This window comes from Schistocerca cancellata, chromosome 3 (genome assembly GCF_023864275.1).
Source record: "Schistocerca cancellata isolate TAMUIC-IGC-003103 chromosome 3, iqSchCanc2.1, whole genome shotgun sequence".
NCBI lineage: Eukaryota > Metazoa > Arthropoda > Insecta > Orthoptera > Acrididae > Schistocerca > Schistocerca cancellata.
In genome coordinates, this window is record NC_064628.1 from 806,451,985 (window position 1) to 806,475,179 (window position 23,195).

Sequence of the window (23,195 nt, forward strand, 5' to 3'; positions counted from 1 at the left end):
ACGAAAAAAGCACAGAACGAAAAGGAGAGGCAAAAACTGGGGACGGACGAAGACGGACGAAGACGAGGACCAGAGTCCCACGCTGCTGGTGCTGGCGACAGCTGGCAGGAACGCCGCAGCTGCCGCTGCCGCGGACAGGGCCGGGGCCGCTGCTGCCGCTGCTGCTGCTGCTGGTTGGACCGCTGCTGCTGGCTGGGCCGCTGCTGGCTGAGACTGCTGCTGGCTGCTGGCTGGCTGGACCGCTGCGACCGCTGCTGCTGCTCGGCTGGGCTGCTGCTGGCTGGCTCGCTGACACCTGCAAAACCTATCGCTTCGATTAGTGCTGGAATGGCACAATCGAAGGGCGGTATTCTAGCGAATTACCGCTGGAGATTAGTTTCGGTCCTTCTTGTGGATTTCTAAAAAAGAAACTGCTCGCCAAAAGATGCTGAGTTGTTGAATACTGTAACATGCCACACAGATACTATGAAGGCGAATATTTCACATGCAAATATCTGTCCAACAGATTTAGTCAAAATCTCTGAAATTTTGCCATGCAGTCCTCAGCAACAACTACTATCTACTTAGCTCACCAATAACTCAAACACTAAGCAATTCTTCATCTTACACATTATTTTGACTGGCACTAGTAACATGACCGTCAGTGTTCAAAGCTAGTGAGCGACTCTCTTCTTCCAGCCTCATTCCCAGTATATCAGGTAATGAGTGGGAACTGTCTCAGTTCTGATTGGCTGACCATACTCGCTGCCAATCAGAATTCTCGCTCATGATCATACTCGTGCCAAAACTGGCCTGCACCAATCCTTACACTCAGACGCATTTGCGTCAGTCTGACATATAAATATTAAAGTAATGTTTAATAAACGAAAACGAAAAGACAATAATTCTGGAAATATTCTTTAGATACAGATTTTACTCCAGCTGACTTTCTGGCTGCTCTGTTACAATAGCAATCACACCTAGACTTACGTCATCAGCAAAGTGGGTAAATCCCCTAGGATCATTTTCTCACGACAGGCTTGTGTAACTCTTGCAGGCTACTTAAGACGGTATATAATGCAACATTAAAATTTGACGAATGTACCACGTACACACTCTCATTTACTCATATTTACTCGCACAACAATATTAGACTCAAATAATAACTTTGTCTGATTTTTATATTACGAAAACGAAAAATAATTAAAGTTTTAATATGAAAATCTCAATTAATTCTGCACACTGACAGTTCTGTATATGTTTTTTAAATGATACCAAAAGATAAACTATTATAGTTAGTAACTGAATTTAATTCCCTAAGTGTCAGTTTTTTACTTTTTAAGTAATTTTTTCTATCTCTGAAATTATGATAGTTACAATGTTGAAATTTTTATACAATCTTCTCCTGAATACAAAAGGTATTGTACCGATTTTGAAAATGCTTGAATAATATTTAATATCGTTTACTTAGGTTCTTATAGGTGGTGAATGTACGCGTTCAGTAAGAGACATTGAATAGCTTTGCCACGGCAGGCAGTGCCAGGTGCAAGTGTGTCTCCTGGGTAGGCCGCTAGATGTCAGCTCCCGAAGATACATGCAGCAAGCTATCCTAAAACAAACGTTCGCTCACAACAACTTGCGACGCTACAGTTGGACCAGAGAACCCAGTCCATTCCATCTAGATACAACCCACACCATTATCGAGCCACCACCAGCTCGCTCAGTGCCTTACTGACAACTTGGGTTCATGGCTTCATCAGGTCTTACAAACTCAAATCAGGTCTCATCTGACCACGCCACGGTTTTCCAGTCGTCTAGAGCCAAACCGATGTGGTCAAGAGACCAGGAGAGGTGCTGTAGGCGGTACCGTGCTGTTAGCAAAGGCACTCGCATGGATTGTCTTCCACCATAGCCCATTAGCGCCAAATTTCGTTCACTGTCCTAACGGATACATTCGTCGTACGTTCCACATTGATTTCTGCGGTTATTTCACGCAGTGTTGCTCGTTTGTTAGTACTGACAACTCTACGCAAACGCCGCTGCTCTCGGACGTTAGTGACGATCGGCGGCCATAGCGTTGTCGTTTTTAGAGGTGTGGTATTCTCGGCACATTCTTGACACTATGGTCGTCAGAACAATGAATTCCCCAACGATTTCCGAAATGGAATGAACCATGCATCTAGCTCCAACTACCACTCCGCGTTCAAAGTCTGTTAACTCCCGTCGTGCGGCCATTACGACGTCGGAAACAATACAGATGACAGCTCCGTCAATACACTGCCCTTTTATACCGTGTATAAGCGATACCACCATCATGAGTATATGTGCATATTGCTGTTCCATGAGTTGTGTCACCTGAGTGTAAAGGAAGCATTTTAATAGCGTCGTATTTGTGTTGACGGCTACTCCGACACCAAGCTTGCAGAGTCGCCACATCTGCCACCAGAAAGGAGTATGCGGGAGGCTGTGGGCTGAGACCTATCGGCCGGCCGCTGTGACCGAGCGGTTCTAGGCGTTTCAGTCCGGAACCGCGCGGCTGCTACGGTCGCAGGTACGAATCCTGCCTCGGGCATGGACGTGTGTGATGTCCTTAGGTTAGTTAAGTTTAAGTAGTTCTAAGTCTAGGAGACTGATGACCTCAGGTTTTAAGTCAGATAGTGCTCAGTGCCATCTGGGACCTATCAGTACTGTAGCGAGTACGGAGTCAACAATGCTGGCTCAATAAAACATTTTTTACTATCCGGCGGTTCTCATTAAGTACGGTAGGTCGACGATTTCAACTCAGCTGCTAACTGTGGACAGGGTCAGCACGTCAGTCTGCTGAGGCAACGGAAAGCCGAAAAGCTACTCGCCTAATGAACAAAATACGAGCTTACGGAATACCAGACCAACTATGTGACTGGACTGAAGAGTTTCTAGCAAACAGAACACAGCACATCAGTCTCAACGGAGATAAGTCTTGAGAAGCACAAGTAACTTCGGGTGAGTCCCAAGGGAGTATTATACATGGTGTTTGGATAATCCCGTTACGAAATTCTAGGACTTGCAGAGGGGTTGAGTACATAATATTCTGAATATGAACCCATGTCTGCAAACGTACAGTTTCCGTTCTACGACGACTTCAATTCAGATGTGTAATGCGTCCACGTCTGCTGAGGGAAAAAGAGATGTCTCAGAGCTCCTCGTCCTCGTGTAGAATAGGATAGACAGGATGACGTATACTGCATCAGATGGTGACCTGATGTCACTTAAAGGCTTCCTTGCTTTTTAGAGACCTGTTCAATGCCTGTGCGCCTCCGATACAGTAAACGTGGTTCGGAACACGTTTCCGGATACATAGACATGCTCTTTCTGTATGGCAAAGCTCGAACGGCAGAGCTGCTAGTCGATTGTATCACGAACGTTTTCGGCAACGTAGCACGCCGTGGCACAAGCGCTTTGCCCAAATTACGCAGCGGCTCCGAGAAATTGCTACCCTCAGCCTGAGGAGGCAGGACTGTTGTGTTCCACGGTAACGCCATACACCCGAATTTGAAGATGATGTATTGCATTTCGTGAAGAGAACACGTCAACGAGTACTCGAACAATTGCGCATGCTATGGGTATTAGTCACAGTATCGTCTGGGACGTTCTGCGTGAGCAACAATTACATCCGTACCACTTAGAAAGGGTACACACAATGTGTCCAGCTGATTTTCCACAACCCGTTGCCTACTGCAAGTGGTTCCTGCACCGCTGCATCGACGCATCCACGTCGACTTCACGTATGAATGTAAGTTTTCTATGGACTGTGTTCTGAGTTCGGGAACAACCATGTACAGGCAGACGAAAACCCTCGCACCACACTTGTTCATGGAGTTCATACCGGTTTGATATTAACGTGTGGGCAGGTGTTATAGACGGTCATGTGATTGTGCCATGCCGTTTTTCACTCAGGCTAACTGGTCCCGCGTTCTTGATCTTCCCACATATTGGACATTATTGGACCCGTTCTCGGAAGCGGTGCCACTGAATGTCCGTCAGGAAATGTGGTTTCACCATGATAGCCCAACAGCTCACTTCTCACATGTGGTTCGGATACGTCTCAACAGACGATATGGTAAAAAATGGCTAGGCCGAGGTGGTCCAAGCGTGGCCGCTGCAACCGCCGGATTTATCTCCTATGGACTATTTGTTGTCGGATTGTATACAAAGTTTAATTTAGGAGAGTCCTATAGAGACAGAGGAAGACCTGCTTACACGTGTCCCGGCCACTGCACTAGAAACTGAAGGAAAACCAAGTGGGATGGAGAGTGTGTACCAGAACATGCTCCGAAGGTACAATGCCTGTAACAATGTTGGTGGTCGCCACATCGAGCCGCTGTTGTAGTTTATCAGTACTGTTCTGTAGGTATGGTATGCTGGGTTCTTTTTTCTTTTGGAATAACGTACTCACGTAATGTTTAAGGGTTTATACAAACAAATGTGCTTAAGTGAGAAAAGGAAGTTTCGTAACGTTTCCTTTCGAATTGTTTCCTAACGACTGTACTGCGTCAGGTCTAATTCAATTCCTCAAGCAGAAGTGGATGCGTTAAACATTTGAGTTAAAGCCGTCGTAGAACGGAAACGGTACGTTTCCTGACATAACTTCCTATTGAAAATGTTATGTACTCACTCGCCTCTACAAGTCGTAGAAGTTTGTAACGGGAATTTCCGAACACCCTGTATGACCATTTCCTTTTCCAGTTTACAGGGCGGGCAGAAACAGTCTGAAAAGCTTGTAAGGGTGTTGCAGGGTAGGTTGTGATGAGAAATAATTGTTAAGAAAGAAATTCGATACGTGGCGCCGTTTCCCAGTTAATTAGAATTGAAGTGAGTCACTCAGGCCAACCGAAGAAGAAGGTGACACAAAAATTGGACATGAGACGATAGTAAGGATCGAATCCAAGCCATTGGCTGAGCAGTCTCTAGCGCTATCATATACTATATGAGAACAACTGACGCTGATTACACTGAAGTGCCAAAGAAACTAGTATAGGCAAGCGTATTCAAATACAGAGATACACTCCTGGAAATTGAAATAAGAACACCGTGAATTCATTGTCCCAGGAAGGGGAAACTTTATTGACACATTCCTGGGGTCAGATACATCACATGATCACACTGACAGAACCACAGGCTCATAGACACAGGCAACAGAGCATGCACAATGTCGGCACTAGTACAGTGTATATCCACCTATCGCAGCAATTCAGGCTGCTATTCTCCCATGGAGACGATCGTAGAGATGCTGGATGTAGTCCTGTGGAACGGCTTGCCATGCCATTTCCACCTGGCGCCTCAGTTGGACCAGCGTTCGTGCTGGACGTGCAGACCGCGTGAGACGACGCTTCATCCAGTCCCAAACATGCTCAATGGGGGACAGATCCGGAGATCTTGCTGGCCAGGGTAGTTGACTTACACCTTCTAGAGTACGTTGGGTGGCACGGGATACATGCGGACGTGCATTGTCCTGTTGGAACAGCAAGTTCCCTTGCCGGTCTAGGAATGGTAGAACGATGGGTTCGATGACGGTTTGGATGTACCGTGCACTATTCAGTGTCCCCTCGACGATCACCAGTGGTGTACGGCCAGTGTAGGAGATCGCTCCCCACACCATGATGCCGCGTGTTGGCCCTGTGTGCCTCGGTCGTATGCAGTCCTGATTGTGGCGCTCACCTGCACGGCGCCAAACACGCATACGACCATCATTGGCACCAAGGCAGAAGCGACTCTCATCGCTGAAGACGACACGTCTCCATTCGTCCCTCCATTCACGCCTGTCGCGACACCACTGGAGGCGGGCTGCACGATGTTGGGGCGTGAGCGGAAGACGGCCTAACGGTGTGCGGGACCGTAGCCCAGCTTCATGGAGACGGTTGCGAATGGTCCTCGCCGATACCCCAGGAGCAACAGTGTCCCTAATTTGCTGGGAAGTGGCGGTGCGGTCCCCTACGGCACTGCGCAGGATCCTACGGTCTTGGCGTGCATCCGTGCGTCGCTGCGGTCCGGTCCCAGGTCGACGGGCACGTGCACCTTCCGCCGACCACTGGCGACAACATCGATGTACTGTGGAGACCTCACGCCCCACGTGTTGAGCAATTCGGCGGTACGTCCACCCGGCCTCCCGCATGCCCACTATACGCCCTCGCTCAAAGTCCGTCAACTGCACATACGGTTCACGTCCACGCTGTCGCGGCATGCTACCAGTGTTAAAGACTGCGATGGAGCTCCGTATGCCACGGCAAACTGGCTGACACTGACGGCGGCGGTGCACAAATGCTGCGCAGCTAGCGCCATTCGACGGCCAACAACGCGGTTCCTGGTGTGTCCGCTGTGCCGTGCGTGTGATCATTGCTTGTACAGCCCTCTCGCAGTGTCCGGAGCAAGTATGGTGGGTCTGACACACCGGTGTCAATGTGTTCTTTTTTCCATTTCCAGGAGTGTATGTAAACAGGCAGAATACGGCGCTGCGGTCGGCAATGCCTATTAAGACAACAAGTGCCTGGCGCAGTTTTTAGACTGGTTACTGTTGCTACCATGGCAGGTCATTAAGATTTAAGGGAGTTTGAACGTGATGTTATAGTCCGCACACGAGCCATGAGAAACAGCATTTCCGAGGAAGCGATGAAGTGGGGATTTTCTCTTACGACAATTTCACGAGTGTACCGTGAATATCAGGAATCCGGTAAAACATCAATCCTCCGACATCGCTACGGCCGGAAAAAGATGCTGCAAGAACGAGACCAACGACGACTAAAGAGAATCGATCACCGTGGTAGAAGTGCAACCCTTCTGCAAATTACTGCAGATTCCAATGCTGGGCCATCAACAAGTGGCAGCGTGTGAACAATTTAACGAAACATCATCGATATGGGCTTTCGGAGCCGAAGGCCCCCTCGTGTATCCTTGATGACTGCACAACACAAAGCTTTACACCTCGCCTGGGCTCGTCAACACCGACATTGGACTGTTGGTGACTGGAAACATGTTGCCTGGTCGAACGAGTCTCTTTTCAAATTGTATCGAGCGGATGGACGTGTACGGGTATGGAGACAACCTCATGAATCCATGGATCCTGCATGTTAGCAGGGGACTGTTCAAGCTGGTAGAGGCTCTCTGTAATGGTGTGGGGTGTGTGCAGCTAGAGTGATATGGGACCCCTGATACGTGTAGATACGTCTCTGACAGGTGACACGTACGTAAGCCTCCTATCTGATCACCTGCATCCACTCGTGTCCATTGTGCATTCCGACGGCGTTGGGCAATTCCATCAAGACAATGCAACGCCCTACATGTTCAGAATTGCTACACAGTGGCTCCAGGTACACTCTTCTGAGTTTAAACACTTCCACCGGCCACCAAACTCGTCAGACATGAACATTATTGAGTATATCTGGGATGCCATGCAACGTGCTGTCCATTCCCTCCAGCACTACTTCAGACAGTAGTCGGATGCATGCCATGTCGTGTTGCGGCACTTATGCGTGCTCGCGGTGGCCCTACACGGTATTAAGCAGGTATACCAGTTTCTTTGGTTCTTCAGTGTGTATCCGGCGGGCCGCTCCAGTTTTCGCACGGAACGGCATGACTGTTTAACTTCAGTGCTAATTAAATTGAGAGCGGTGCAATGTATCGGTTTTTGCTTAGCAATTATTTCGCAGTTCACTCTACCTACTCGGCTTTTCTTGACCGCTCTGTATATAATGGACCTACTACATAACGTCGAAAGTTCCATGAGGCTTTTCGCAAACGATGCTTTTCTATACAGACAAATCGCAGAGCTAGATTACTGTAGCGAAATGCAGGAAGACATCCAGTGGATCGATACTTGGCGCGGGTAGTGGCAGTTGACCATCAACATTAAGAAATTTAACGCACTACAAACAAATAGTCAGAAGGACCCGTTATTATATAAGTACACAATTTCAGAATAACCACTGGAAGCCGTTACTTCGATAAAATATCTAGGGGTATGCGTACCAAGCGATCTGAAGTAGAACGGCCGCATAAAATTAATAGCTGGTAGGTCAGATGGTAGACAGATTCATTGGAAGAATCCTGAGGATATATAATCCATCAACAAAGGAAGTAGCTCATAAAATAGTCTTCGACAGATTCTTTAATACTATTCATCAATTTGAGATACACATCAGATAGGACTGTAAGAGGAAATAGAGAACATGCAAAGAAGAACAGCCTAATTTGTTACAGGTTCATTTAGCAAGTGCGAGAACTTCACGGAGATGCTCAGTCAACTGCAGTGGCAGACGTTCTGCATCACAGTATGTTCTACTGTTACAAATCCGAGAGTGTACGTTCCTATGTATCCTGTCGACGCTGAGTCTTGCCGCGTCGCCAGCATTACCTTGGAAGATTTTCAGTGCTCCTCTGTGTGAAAAGACAGGAATTAAAAAAGTTTCTTCAACCACGAACATACAGCATGCACTCATCAGCAGTTGGTGCACAAAGTATCCTTCTTGGGAAATGTACACGTAGATGTAGAAGGCGTTACAGTAGTTGGTTAGTTGATTTGTGGGAGGGGGCCAAACAGCGAGGTCATCGGTCCCATTGGGTTAGGGATGGTTGGAGAAGGAAGTTGGCCATGCCCTTTCAAAGGAACCATCCTGGAACTTGCCTGAAGTGATTTAGGGAAATCACGGAAAACACATATAGGACGCGGGGTAGAACCGTCGTCCTCCCGAATGAGAGTCCAGTGTGCTAACAGCTGCGCCATCTCGCTCGGTCAGGATTACAATGGCTGGCGCTAATGCTAGACTTTCTAATGTAAGATGACTGTGCACTCCACATCATGGGGAGCTTACGGCTGGACTGGCCTGCTCTACACGCGGTCCTAAGTGGCTGGCAGGGGCATGCAGACGCTCGTAGTCGAACCAAGGAGTCTCGAAGACTGGCTGGAGTGTCAGGTGATGACACCCAGTGGGAGGTGTCGCCTTGGCAGTACCAGTCAGAGGCCGAAAACCACTAGGACCAGCTGACGAATAGTAGACCAACAGCTTTACCTAGTTGATGGTTTTGATCGTTAGAGTGTAGTTCTTTGGCTATATACCGGACTTCCGACTCGCGTGGAGACTGCACCAGACGATGTCCTGGTCAGAAGTGTTGTGACAGGGGCTGGGTTCCCGCCAGATAGTTGGTTGCAAAACTTTGCTTTACGCTACAGCGTGCGACAATCCAGCCCACCAAAAGAGCATAGAAGCAAACAGGGTGGCCTACGGGCCAAGCGAGGTGTGTCAACCTTCCCTCTCTCTCTGAGTATCCACAACCACTGAGGTGCTTGTCGCTCCTCACAACTCGCATCATATGATACGCAGGAAATGAAATTTCAGGTCATCTGATTTACCTAAGGAAACTGTTCTGTGGAGTTAAAGCAAAGCTTCATTTGTCTCTGTAGTTAGTTTCTCAGTAAAAAGTAAAGGCCACTGTTTTGGAATTCGCGCATTTTCTCTGCCATGCAGTCTTTCTCATTCGATTTTGAGGAATGTAGTAGGTACGAAAAATTACTTTTGCCGCATCTTATCGCCACACATCTCAGCTTGATAATGAAGTTCTTTTCTTTTCGTTATGACCCATAGTTATTCTGATGTTTCAAAGTAAAGTACATCTTACGTATTTTGAAAAGCTTGCAGGGAAATATCTGGTAAAGTATAGGATTGGTAAGTAGGGCACATGAGCTACTGGAGTCGAATGCTGACCCCATTGGAGGATACCAAAATTTATTTTCACCACATTAATTAGCACAACAATGGTAATAACACAATGATGAATTAGTATTTGAAAATGGCGGTGATCTACACCGATTATTCAATTATATAGAAGCAATGAGAACAATTTAAAAAATTTTAAACGAAAAACAGTCTTATGGCCCCAACTCTAAATTAATAAAAAATTACTTTACACAAATATAAATTTAACATAACTACAGATCTGAGCTCACTAGTCAATTATCAGGCCGTGTGAATATAGAAAATAATAATTTGTAAAAGCTGTTAGGTTTAAAAAAACACTCAAATAGCAAGGTCTTATAAATACGTGAATTAACTATTATGGAAAACATCCGGCAATATGATGTTATGGTAGCCTGACAGACCTACACAGCAATCGGCACATTCTCGACGTTTGGCGTCCACATCGGCCGCGCGTCTTAATTCCGTGTTCGAGAGCTGAAGTGACAACAACAGGCAGGAGGGCCTGCGCACACCATTAACGGCTTCTAGAACACACAAACCCAGAATTAATACACAGTTCACTAAAGCATGAAAACCGACAGCCAAGCACTGGGTAGCGCCAAATGCAGGAAGAGATCTTAAACGTTATAGTGTGACAACTGCAGTTACTGTTAAAGCAATAGTTTATTACACAGTCCCCAATGACGTGAAATTTCACTCGATAACTTTATAAACCACAACTAGTTCAAGGTGATAATGACCAGACAGTCCGCACACAACCATAAATACCAAAGCCCGTCTGACAGCGCAAAATTGTTACTATTAAAGTTGCAAATTGACAATTCCAATTTAGATTGGCGGCTGAAGTTTCATACAGACAATTGTAAGGGTCTACCGGTTGTACGCAGCCGTACGGTACGTAACACGCGCTCGCCAGCCGACCTATCTGGAATGCTGACAATTTGCTTAGTCAGTTCACATGTGCCTGGCCGCAGTGCGACGCAGTTAAGGCCTGGCCAGACAGAATCCGGCCTGCCGCTGCGACGGACGGCGCAGCGGTGGGCCGGACCCGTCAGCGGCCAGGGACGCCACACAGGCAACGGCCGGACGGCCGCAGCGACTCTTGATGCGTCAGCTGTTAACACTGTGGAAGGGGCCGAACCCCATTATTAAGCATGCTTGCATAGCACGATTGTCTTGCGTTAGACGATTTGGAATCTTCACGCGGGACACGTTATCGTTGTGCGAGTTCTCTCTCTCTCTCTCTCTCTCTCTTCTTTTTTTTTTTTTTTTTTTTTTTTTTTTTTTTTTTTTTTTGAATTGCAGAAATGAGAAGCTTGCACTAGCGATACGAAATGGCACCAAGAAGAGATGTTGGGTGCACGACATTGATAGCATGAAAGAAAGCTTAGGAGAATACCATCGTCTGTGTATTGATCTAGAGTCTGACGAAGATAGGTTCTTCAAATCTTTTCGTATGTCGCGAGAATGTTTCGAGGAAATGCATCGCCTGATAAAAAGGTAGCACCGAGAAGTGCACAACGAACCGGAGAAAGCCAATTGATACAAGGCACAGACAAGCCGTTTGTTTGAGGTAAGTTTTACCGTTTGTGGCCTCTTTGTACTTGAAATAGAAGTCATATAAATTATTCCATTTCAGTTTTGCTTTATCATATGAAAGGTTCGGCGGAAGAAAGTGCTATCCCACAACGTAGTTACGAGTGGAGTGATAAATTTATCTGCAGTGTTTACGAATACAGTAAACGATAGTAACATCTAGTTCCGTATGTCCCGCTAGAGAGAACTTTCTACTTAATAGATTGTTTTGTTTCATTGTATTCATAACATTGTCATTGAATTTAAACAAACATGTTTGGTCGTTAACTTATCTATTCGTTCTATCGGCATAATTGATTTTACTCTTTTCCAGATACTTGACTACAGGCGACAGTCACCAGACCATAGCCTTTTCTTTTCGGTTAGGACGTTCAACAGTCTCAGATTGTGAAACAAGTGTGCCAGGCAATATGGACTGTTCTACAGCCCAAGTATTTACCTACTCCTACAACAGAGATGTGGAAGAAATCTGAAGAAGGGTTTATAGAACTGGGGGTTTCCGAACTGCCTTGGAAGCATAGACGGAAAGGCTATCAGGTTAAAATGCGCGAAGGGTAGTGGATCCAGTTCTTTTCGCTAGTTCTCCCGGCGATCGTTGATCCATACTACCGAGTTTACAGTAGTTGACATTAGAAGTTATGGACGTCACAGTGACAACACTATTCAGCTTTCTATCAAGAGTATATCGAGGACAAAAGTATTCTACCTCCAAATCAGGCTCGCGTGTATCAGACAAAACTTTGTATTCTCTCAGCTCCTCTATAAGTCTTTCTGTGTCCATGATGCATTCACTACGAGCTGCAAGACAAAAACCGCCTCACGCCGCTGCTTCTAGTGTGACAGCACAGCAGTTGAGTGCGCCAACAGAGGCAAGCAGCCGCTCCGGCTTGCGGCGAATCTGTAATCTGTCACAGATTACAGATTCGCCGCAAGCCGGAGCGGCTGCTTGCCTCTGTTGGCGCACTCAACCGCTCTGCTGTCACACTATAGCAGCGGCGTGAGGCGGTTTTTGTCTTGCAGCTCGTAGTGCATGCATCATGGACACAGAAAGACTTATAGAGGAGGTGAGACCATACAACTTTTTGTACGATACACGCGATCCTGATTTGGAGGTAGAATACTTTTGCCCTCGATATACTCTTGATAGAAAGCTGAATTCTCAGAAATAGTGTTGTCACTGTGACGGCCATAATTTCCAATATCAACTACTGTAAACTTGTAGTATGGATCAACGATCGCCAGGAGAACCAGCGAAAAGAATTGTTTGTAACAGAAGAACTGGGATCCACTATCCTTCGGGCATTTTAACCTGATATGCTTTCCGTCTATGTTTCCGAGGCAGTTCAGAAACCTCAAAGTTCTAGAAATCCTTCTTCAGATTTCTTCCACATCTCTGTTGTAGGAGTAGGTAAATACTTGGGTTGTAAAACAGTCCATATTGCCTGGCACACTTGTTTCACAATTTCTGACACTGTTGGACGTCCTAACCGAAAAGCAAAAGCTATGGTCTGGTGACTGACGCCTGTAGTCAAGTATCTGGAAAGGATTTAAATAAATTATGCCGATAGAACGAATAGATGAGTTAACGATCAAAGATATGTTTGTTTAAATTCAATGACAATGTTATGAATACAATGAAACAAAACAATCTATTAAGTAGAAAGTTCTCTCTAGCGGGACGTACGGAACGAGATGTTACTATCGTTTGCTGTATTCGTAAACACTGCAGATAAATTTATCACTCCACTCGTAACTACGTTGTGGGGTAGCACTTTCTTCCGTCGAATCTTTCATATCATACAGCAAAACTTAAATGGAATAATTTATATGACTTCTGTTTGAAGCAGAAAGAGGCAAAAAATGGTAAAACTTACCTCAAATAAATGGCTAGTCTGTGCCTTGTATCAACTGGCTTTCTCCAGTTCGTTGTGCACTTCCCGGTGCTACCTTTTTTATCAGGCGATGCAGTTCCTCGAAACATTCTCGCGACATACGAAAATATTTGAAGAACCTATCTTCGTCAGACTCTAGATCAATACACAGACGTCTAAGCCTTCTCTCTTGCTATTGATGTTGTGCACCCAACATCTCCTCTTCTTAGTGCAATTTCGTATCGCTAGTGTGAGCTACTCATTTCTGCACTTAAAAAAAAAAAAAAAACTCGCACAAAGATAACGTGTCCCGCGTGAAGCTTCCATATCGTCTAACGCCAAGACAATCGCGCTACGCATGCAAGCTCAATAATGGGGTTCCGCCCTTTCCACAGTGTTAACAGCTGACGCAACAAGAGTCGCTGCGGCCGGCCCGCCGGCCGTTGCCTGTGTGGCGTCCCTGGCCGCAGAAGGGCCCGGCCTCCCGCTGTGCCGTCCGTCTCAACGGCAGGCCGGATTCTGTCTGGCCAGGCCTAAAGTAAGCCACTGGCCGCCGTCCGCCGCTTGCCGTATTAACTAGCGTGGTCTAGGGCTTTTCTCAGCTCACCATGAAGCCTTTCGATACGACCGTAATTAGGATGTCAGACACAGTGATGATGGGTGTGCATAGCGTGCGTGTTCCATAATCAGCCTTTGTTAATAAAACTGTTTAAACTTACTTCTCGGTGTTCGCATATTGCCGTATCTCAAGGACCCACTGCTTACAAATCCTGACAGAGGTTTCGTCTGATAATCATCCAGGGCAACAACACAAACAACCCCCTTATAGTATAAACTTTGATTCATAAAACTGACCAAGTTTTAACAATAACAATAAAATGCAAAAGAGTCAGGGCACAGCGCAGTTGCATGGACCTGCAATATCAAGTATCCTGAACCCCCGTCCAAGTGGTTTAAGGAATGACTAGTGAAAATCAAAGTAGCTACACGGTGCAATTACATCCAAAAGTTTCACTACAAAATGGCTCACCATTAGTCCAGGAGCTCGCCCTTAACATGCATGTTGGGGTAACTACCACGCTCTCCTCAGGATTCGAGATACATGACTCTTTAACAGAGCCAATGTTGACCAGTGACTGCTTCCGCACTCCAGTTCCGCTGGCACCAGACACAGGAGCTGGAGTGTCAACACTGTGCGCCCTCGCAGTACACCAAGCGGCTGACTACTGAAAGGTGGCTACACTGACAAGGGGAGGCCGCCAGTTGTGAAATTCAGATTCGATTCACACTGCGCATAATAAAAGCCCACGGCCAGAGGTGTAATGTGGCAAAGCACCAAGATGCACTTCTCAGCCGTTGTCGAGAAAATCGACAGTTAAAAGAAACCGTTGCGGTGAAATACTCTCTACGATTTGTAATTTCCTACAGCGTCGTGGCGCAGCGGTAAGCGCTCGGGTTCGTAATCCGAAGGTCGCCGGATCGAATCTCGCGCCATGCAATTTTTTTTTTTAGTATTTGTTTTTTGTAATTCAAATATATATATATATATATATATATATATATATATATATATATATAAAATTCCCGGCAATCAGTTGCAACAATTACGCAAATAATAAGTTGTTGAAAGTCGTTTGTCGTGGAAAAACTGGCGACTTCGAACATCATTATGTTTCCCGCAAACAAAGTTGTATTTCACAAATGTTATTAATTGTGTTCATAATGTTTACCACGTATAGTTAACGGAAGTCGTAGAACCGATATTCCGAAACGAATACGTATAGCGTAAGTCAAACGTTCGAATTAGAGTAGAGACCCCACGAACACAAATTTAATGTGGCAGGTATGAAATATAAACTCCGTTACTCGCACGCTACACTTGATGGACAGATGTTGAATGGGCCGAAACGAGCCGCCGCATAACAGCGTAGTTGCCTGCTAACTTCGAAAGAAGGTAGGTGCGGTCCCTAGCGCAACTCATAACATCGTCGAAAATCAGTGCGGACGGGACAGCTTTGGTACATCCTGTTAAACAGACGGAAAAATGGAGGCGGTACAATTGGAGAGCGATCCGCCTTCACCAACATGCATAAGCAATTCATTAATAGTTTATGTATATATATATATATATTACAAAAAACTAATAATAAAAAAAGTTGCATGCCTCGGGATTCGATCCGGCGACCTTCGGATTACGAACCCGAGCGCTTACCGCAGCGCCACGACACTAGAAAATTATTAATCGTAGAGAGTATTTCACCGCAACGGTTTCTTTTAACTGTCGATTTTCTCGACAACGGCTGAGAAGCGCATCTTGGTGCTTTGCCACACTACACCTCTGGCCATGAGCTTCTATTATGCGCAGTATGAATCGAATCTGAATTTCACAATTGGCGGCCTCCCCTTGTGAGCCACAGCGCCAAAAATCGCGCCAGAGAGTATTGTTCCGCCGCCTCCACTGGCAGTGATTATTGAGACGCAGCGACAGGCAGTTCTTGCCGAGAAGTTGTGGTGGACACTGCTTGTAGCTGAAGTTGGAATGAGATGGGGTAGTAGTGAGTGTTTGTTCGATGTTTTATGCAGCTATGTGATGGGACAGATAGCAGATGTTATTCCAATGGAGATATTGTAATGGTCAGAGTGCTTTCCGTCAATATATATGAAGGTAATAAATATTATGTTGTCTATTTATTTGTGTGTCCTGAATAATGTGTCATTACAGGTTCAGTCAACAAAGCATCTGGCTTGTGTTCTTGTATTAGAGTGTAATTCTGGGTTTCTTGCACAATTATAGTATTTCTAATTTTCTTTTATCACGTCAGTATAAATGATATTTAAAAATTCTTGTCTTGTTGAAGAAGAACCGTGCCAGATGTGCGTTGAGATATACTACCACATACAGAACAGCTACACTTGTGCTTTGTTGGATTCGTAGATTTTATAGTTGCTGGGGACTTAATTAGTTAATTGTGTTAACAGAAATTTTCTTACATTCTTTGTTGTCATTCTATGCAGTCAGATAGCGTAACAATTAGTTGTCAGGGCCAGCCGTTTACGAGACTTGCGTAATCGGACATACAGCTACTAAAAATATTTGCATTCATATTTAATTTTAATTTAGCCCCCATGCACGTGGCGACCGCTGCTTCGGATCGTCCCTTGGAATCTTCTGATTGTAAAAATAGTAGACAGTAGTATTGTAGTAGTAATTTGTAGTTTAGTAATTGTAGTCTATTTTGCATGTGTAGATTGGTAATTGTCATTCTTCTATTGTTCGTTAATCGTGTTTGAAGGAAGCATTTCGTGTGATTGATATTGTTGGTGATAAAGTGTCATTGTGTGTAATTTTCATATAGTGACGAGTTTTGTATGTTTTGTAGATGATTACGCGATCGATGAAAAAGGCAAAAATGATGAATAGTGAGAATGACGAAATTGTTAACATGGCGAACTCGCCAACAGAGGAAAACAGTATGATGGATAATGAAGTGGAAAACAATGTAATAAGTCGGGAAAATAGTCCGGAACCATTTCAAAATTTTTCTCAATCAGAAAATTCACAGAACCCGAGATTAACGACAGAAGATTCTGGAATAGTATCGAATACAGATAGCTTTATGGCTATGCAGGAGGAAGTTAGTTTTGTGGGAAATGTTAGGGGCGAAAAGAATTTCGAACAACTTAACACGGAGCAGTTGATGAGTGCAATATTAAATTTGGGATCTGAATTAAAAACAGTGGCAACACGGTTAGACTCACAAATAGTAACAATTAAAACTGAGATGGGAACAATGGGATCACAGTTACGATCTGAATTAAAAACAGATAGGGAAACAATGGAAACACGGTTAGACTCATTGGGATCACAGTTAGGATCTGAATTTAAAACAGAGATTGGAACTTTGGAAACACGGTTAGACTCACGAATAGGGACATGTTTCAAAAACATGAAAGATGAATTAAAGAAAGAAATTCGAGAAGAAGTACAACCGATTTTGAATGCTCACAATAATAGATTAGTTGCAGTCGAGATTAGACAAAGGGAACAGGATAGAGAACAGGAAGAAAGAGATCGCGTGATAGTACAGAAATTTTCAGAGTTAAATTTACAACGTGCAAAAGATAAGGAAGAAATATTTGAGAGAATCGAGGAATCCGTACCAAATGACAGACTAAATAACCTAACACAACAGTATGAACAGTTAACTACTAAATGCGTTAATACTGAAACGCGAGTCGCGACACTTACGGAAGACGTAAATAAACAGAAAGAACAAATTGGTGACTTATCGGAAAGAGTGGAGGAGATTTCAGATAAATTGACAAATCTTAGTTTAAATGGGGACAGAGATTCAGATGACACAGCTCCATTGCCATTTTCAGAAACCGAAGAGTACCAGAACATAAATAAGCATGTTGAAAATAGGGAAAATTTAATGAACGCGTTAAAAGGGAAGTTGAGGCATTACGAAAGCAAGTCAAGCAAATTGAAGGCGAAATCGTAGGAAAATATAGCAGAAGAAATTTAGAATCACAGGTAGCAGAGGGCTTTGAAGAAAGTAATTTATTTCATTTACGGGATGCAACAAGAGAGCGCCAGGCGCGCGAACTAGACAATAATCGACATTCGGACTGGAACAGACGCGGTAGGTCTTTGTCGCCACGAGGCGAAAACTTTGACTATAAACACTTTTTGACTGTTCGGAAATTTAAGATCTTCCGCAATTCTAAGAATGACATACATCCATGTTCATGGTTAGATCAATTTATGTACGCACTCCCACCAAATTGGCCACTAAGTCACAAACTGGAATTTATGTGTGGATATTTAGAAAACGAACCGGCGACGCGGATGCGCGCACTCATTAGAGATTGTAATAGCCTAAATGATTTTTATCATGCATTTCTATCGGCATATTGGTCCGAAAACACGCAAGACAGAGTCAAACACAGTCTTATTATGCAGCGTAATTTCAAACAGTCTGAGTTCCGCACGCCAGCAGAATATTTTGAAGACATGATTCGAAAGAATCAGTTCCTTTCCAACCCTTATAGCCCTACTGAATTAATTCGCATTTGTTTAACTAAGCTGCCACAATCCATAAGACAAATTGATTTAGCTGGAAGATGTAAAGACGACATCGAGACTTTTAAGACTTTGTTGCAAGAACTTGAGTATGACAACGACGACGGGACTTCTTGTAACTTTTTCAGTAACAGTAATTACAATAGATTTCCAGAGAAAAGGGATAGTGATCGGAACGGGCGTTATATGGGTAATTTTGACAATGACAGACGTAACAGACAGGACAATAGATACCAGCCTTATGACAATAACAGACGTTCTAACAGAAATTACACAGACAATTATAATAACGGTAATTCGTACCGGAATGATCAATCATACGGAAACAGTAATCGGTATTATCAAGACAGAAATTGTTCAAACAGTAATAGAAATTCTTACTACAGAAATAATCAGGGTAGTAGATACCACAATAATTTCAGAAGTGACAGTCGAAATTACACAAGAAGTAGTTATGCAGACAGACAGGAAAACAGAAATTTTAATAACAGACACAACCAAGAATTTGTATCTAACAGACAGGAGGGACCTAATTGGCATCCTCCACGTGACAGAACTTCAGAGAGACAAGTGCAAATCGTAGAAATGGATCCGCGAAATGACGCGAATAATCAAAGACGTGACGCAAACAATCGACAATGACTAGCAGCTTCGGCTTCTGGCAGCAATATAGACGGTTCAGAAAGTAATGACACTACGGCTTTACACTACGTACGCCTGGAAGACATGAGAGACATTTTGTTAGACGAAAAGGAAAATAATGTAGACGCATTTTTACATCCTGTTATTGAAGTATGTGTGGGTAAGAATAAGTTCACTGCAGTTTTAGATTCTGGGAGCCCATTGAACGTCATTAGTGAATCAGTTTTTCGTATATGTGAAAGGACTATTGCCTGTCCTGTGTTACCTATTTCTAAAACTACAATTCGAGGAGCGATTTCTGGAAAAGGTGTAGAAGTTAAACAACAGACCAACCTAAATTTCAATTGTCAAGGATACGAATTTTCTGCTAATTTTATTATTGTTCCATTACTCAGTACACAAATTATATTAGGTATGGAGTTTCTTAACGCACATAAGGTAATTTTGAACTTTAAAGAAGGAAGTGTGAATTTGACTATTGCTGGAATGCCGAAAAGTTTGAAATTTTTCGAGTGTTTAACAAGATCTGAGTCAGATACAAAATGTTTAAGGTTTCTTACTTCTGATGTTTTCGTTGAGCATTATGACGACAATGTGTTTATTCATGACAATGACAATAGATACAGAGACGCGATGGATGATATAATTAATAGCGAAGAATTAATTAATGAAAAGGTTAAGAAAGCTGAAGTGCCAGATGACGTTGCAAGAGAAGAGCTGCACCACATTTTGACTTCACATGCTACAGTATTTAGTCATCACACAGGAACTATACAAGGCTTACAATATTTATTTAAAGTAAAAGAACACACACCATTTCGCGGGAAAACGTACGCTATTCCTTTGGCTTACAGAGACAAGGTTAAGAATGAACTTCAGTACATGTTAGATCAGGGCATTATTGAGCCTGCAGTCAGTCCTTATACTAGCCCATTACACGTTGTTCTTAAAAAGGATGGATCAATTCGTTTGGTTCTGGATTCCAGACAGATAAATAATATCATCATTGCTGAAACTGACCGTCCACAAAATTTAGATGAACTTCTTCAACATTTCCATGGAATTAAAGTCTTATCCACGATTGATATGCGCGCAAGTTTTTGGCAAATAGAACTCCACCCTGACTGTAGAAAATATACTGCCTTTTTAGCCTTTGGTAACTGTTACCAGTTTCGGAAATTACCGTTTGGACTTACGGTATCTTCAGCAGCATTCATTCGTAGTTTAAACGAAATTTTACCTGTTTATCTTCGTGACAATATTACTTCATATGTTGACGACATTCTTATTGCTAAACATTCTTGGAGTGAGCACAACAAAATTTTGGATTCATTGTTACGTATCTTTGCAAGAGTTGGCATTACTGTGAACTTGGAGAAATCTGAATTTGGTCGTTCACAGGTGAAATTTCTCGGTCACATTATTTCTACAGAAGGTATTCTTCTTGATCCAGAGAAATTAGACGCTATTCGTAATTATGCTGTTCCTACCACAAAACGTGATGTTGGTAGTTTTCTTGGCGTCTGTAATTTTCTTAGACGCTTTGTTAGATTGGACAATTTGGCCACACCTCGTTTATGTGAACTATCTGGAAAGAAATCTAATTGGTGTTGGGATGAGGAAGCTCAGTCAGAATTTGAACAACTCCGTGATGCTTTAGTTGGTGCTCCACTTCTTTCACACCCGGATTTATCTAAAGATTTTTGTTTGGCGACGGACTCATCATACAAAGGACTAGGTGCACATTTATTTCAAGAGATAGAAGAAAACGGCGTTGTAGTACAAAAGACTATTGCATTTGGAAGTCGTGTTCTCTCTAAATCAGAAAAGAATTATTCGATTACGGAACTTGAAGCTTTGGCTGTTGTTTGGGCTTTTACAAAATTTCGCACATTTTTGTTTGGCAGACATACTAAGGTTTACACCGATCATCGAGCTCTTGAGTTTCTTATGTCGACAAAATTAACTCATGGCAGATTGTCACGATGGGCGTTGTACTTACAGGAATTTGACTTTAGTATTGTTTACATACAGGGTTCTTCAAATATTGTTGCTGATGCTTTATCACGTGCACCTATGGGTTTGAAACAAAGTGCTGAAGAGGACTGCAAGGAAAACAATTATTGTTTGATGTATATTCAAGGTGTTGCGTTTGAGAACTTTATTTCGTCTTCGCTCCAGGACATTGCTAAGGAGCAAAATAAGGATCCAATCTGGAAGGACATTAAGGAGAAGTGGAAGAGAAAGGAAAGCGTAGCGATTAGACAGCATTATTTAGTTCGCAATGACATTCTTTTTAAACGAAAATCGGTCGACAACTCTGTTTGGTTAGTTTGTATTCCTGATGAGTGGGTTAATAAGCTGATTTGGTATACGCATTACAGTTATGCACACTTTGGTCCCAGAAAATGCTTTCATAAATTACGAGAAAATTGCTACTTCAATAATATGGAAAAACGTATTCGATTTGTTCTTGCCAAATGCAAATTATGTCAAAAGGCTAAGCTGCCGACAGTTTCTCACAGAGCACCATTGTTTCCTATCATTCCAGCAAAATTAAAGGACATGGCTGCAGTCGATTTGTTCGGTCCAGTGGTTCGATCTACTAATGGTTTTGCGTACATTTTCGTAGCAGTGGAGTTGACATCAAAATATGTGTGTTTTACACCGTTACGCAAAGCAACAGCTCGTTCAGTATCTAACGCTTTCATCAAACATTTTCTTAAAGAAGTGGGTCATGTTGATAAGGTTATATCAGATAATGGATCACAGTTTCGTTCTAAAATTTGGCTTCGTACTCTACGGCGTCGTAAAATTAAACCAATTTTCATTTCACTTTTTCACCCTCAATCTAACGCTTCAGAGAGATGGATGAAGGAAATCAATAAATTGTGTCGTCTTTATTGTCATCAGAATCACAGAACTTGGGATCAGTATCTTCATATTTTTCAAAACATTCTGAATGAACTTCCTAACGACTCAACTTCTTTACCACCTATACTGATATTAAAAAACAAAGCACCGACAAATCGCGTTTCTGAAATCGTTCCTTTTCCGCCTACACGGAAACTGCGGCATTCTGAAGTTGTCAACCTGGCTCTACAAAATATTGCATCTGCGGCTGCTAGAAGAGAGAAATCAGCTAAGCGTCCTGGTCGTTTAAAAATCTTGTCAGTTGGTCAGAAGGTGTTACTTAAGGCTCATCGTTTGTCTCACAAAGGAAAAGGCTTGTGTCGGAAATTTTTTCTGCTTTATAACGGTCCATATAGAATTCGCAAAATTATTCATGATAACACTGTCGAAGTAGAAACTCTTAAATCACGACGCTCTAAGGGAATACATCATATATCTAACGTTAAAATTTTTGTGGAATGATATACTTTTGAAAAATTTTTGTAGAATGACATACTTTTGAGAAACTAACAGTTGTATGTAAACACACGGAGAGTACAAGGATACCGCGCTGTGTTTTGGCGGCGGCATATACTCAAAGCAACAGTCAAGTCTGCGCGCCGCACAAGGCAGTCGTTGACCGCAAACAATCACTTCCTACGTCACGCGCCTACAGCTGATCGAGCGCTCAGTGCGAATGCACTGACAGCCGTAAATAAATACACAGTCTAATTTCTCCGACTAAATTCAGTATAAAGCTATAGTGACTTGATGAATTCTGTTATTAACATTCAGTATTTTTCAGGATACGGTTCTCTAAAATATTTAAGAACTTCAGGTAAATTCTGTGCGTGTCCGACGTTAAGACGACTTGCTATCGAGAAAATTTCAGGAAAAATGTCATTTCGAAGAAGAAAGTAATAAACTAAAAAGGTAATTATTAATTGAGTTTATTTTTCAGGTAACATATTTCCACTTAGGTACGTACTTTAGACGTAATTTGCTGCTCGCGATTACGTGATTCATACTTTGTGCTAATTACATGTTCAATGAAATTACTTGTGAAGCGACGTGCTTGCGTACGTTAACTGATTTGACAATGATTATTAATGAACTGGATTGTTACTTGTGTATATTATGCATCGCTTGGCTGCACTGCTTTTTCACTGATGTCATATTTTTAATTATGTGCCTGCTGTGCCTATTTATTTAAATTATAATTGTCACCTGATTAATTGTGCTGATGTGGTTAGGTATGTAAGTTATGCTTTGTGATTTATCTGCTTGCGCCTTCATGTTTACTTATTAAGATACGATGTTAATGGCCTGTTTAGTACGTAAGATATATGTTTACTGCTATGCGTATGGATTGCACATTTACACATTTCTGCTTGTTGTCAT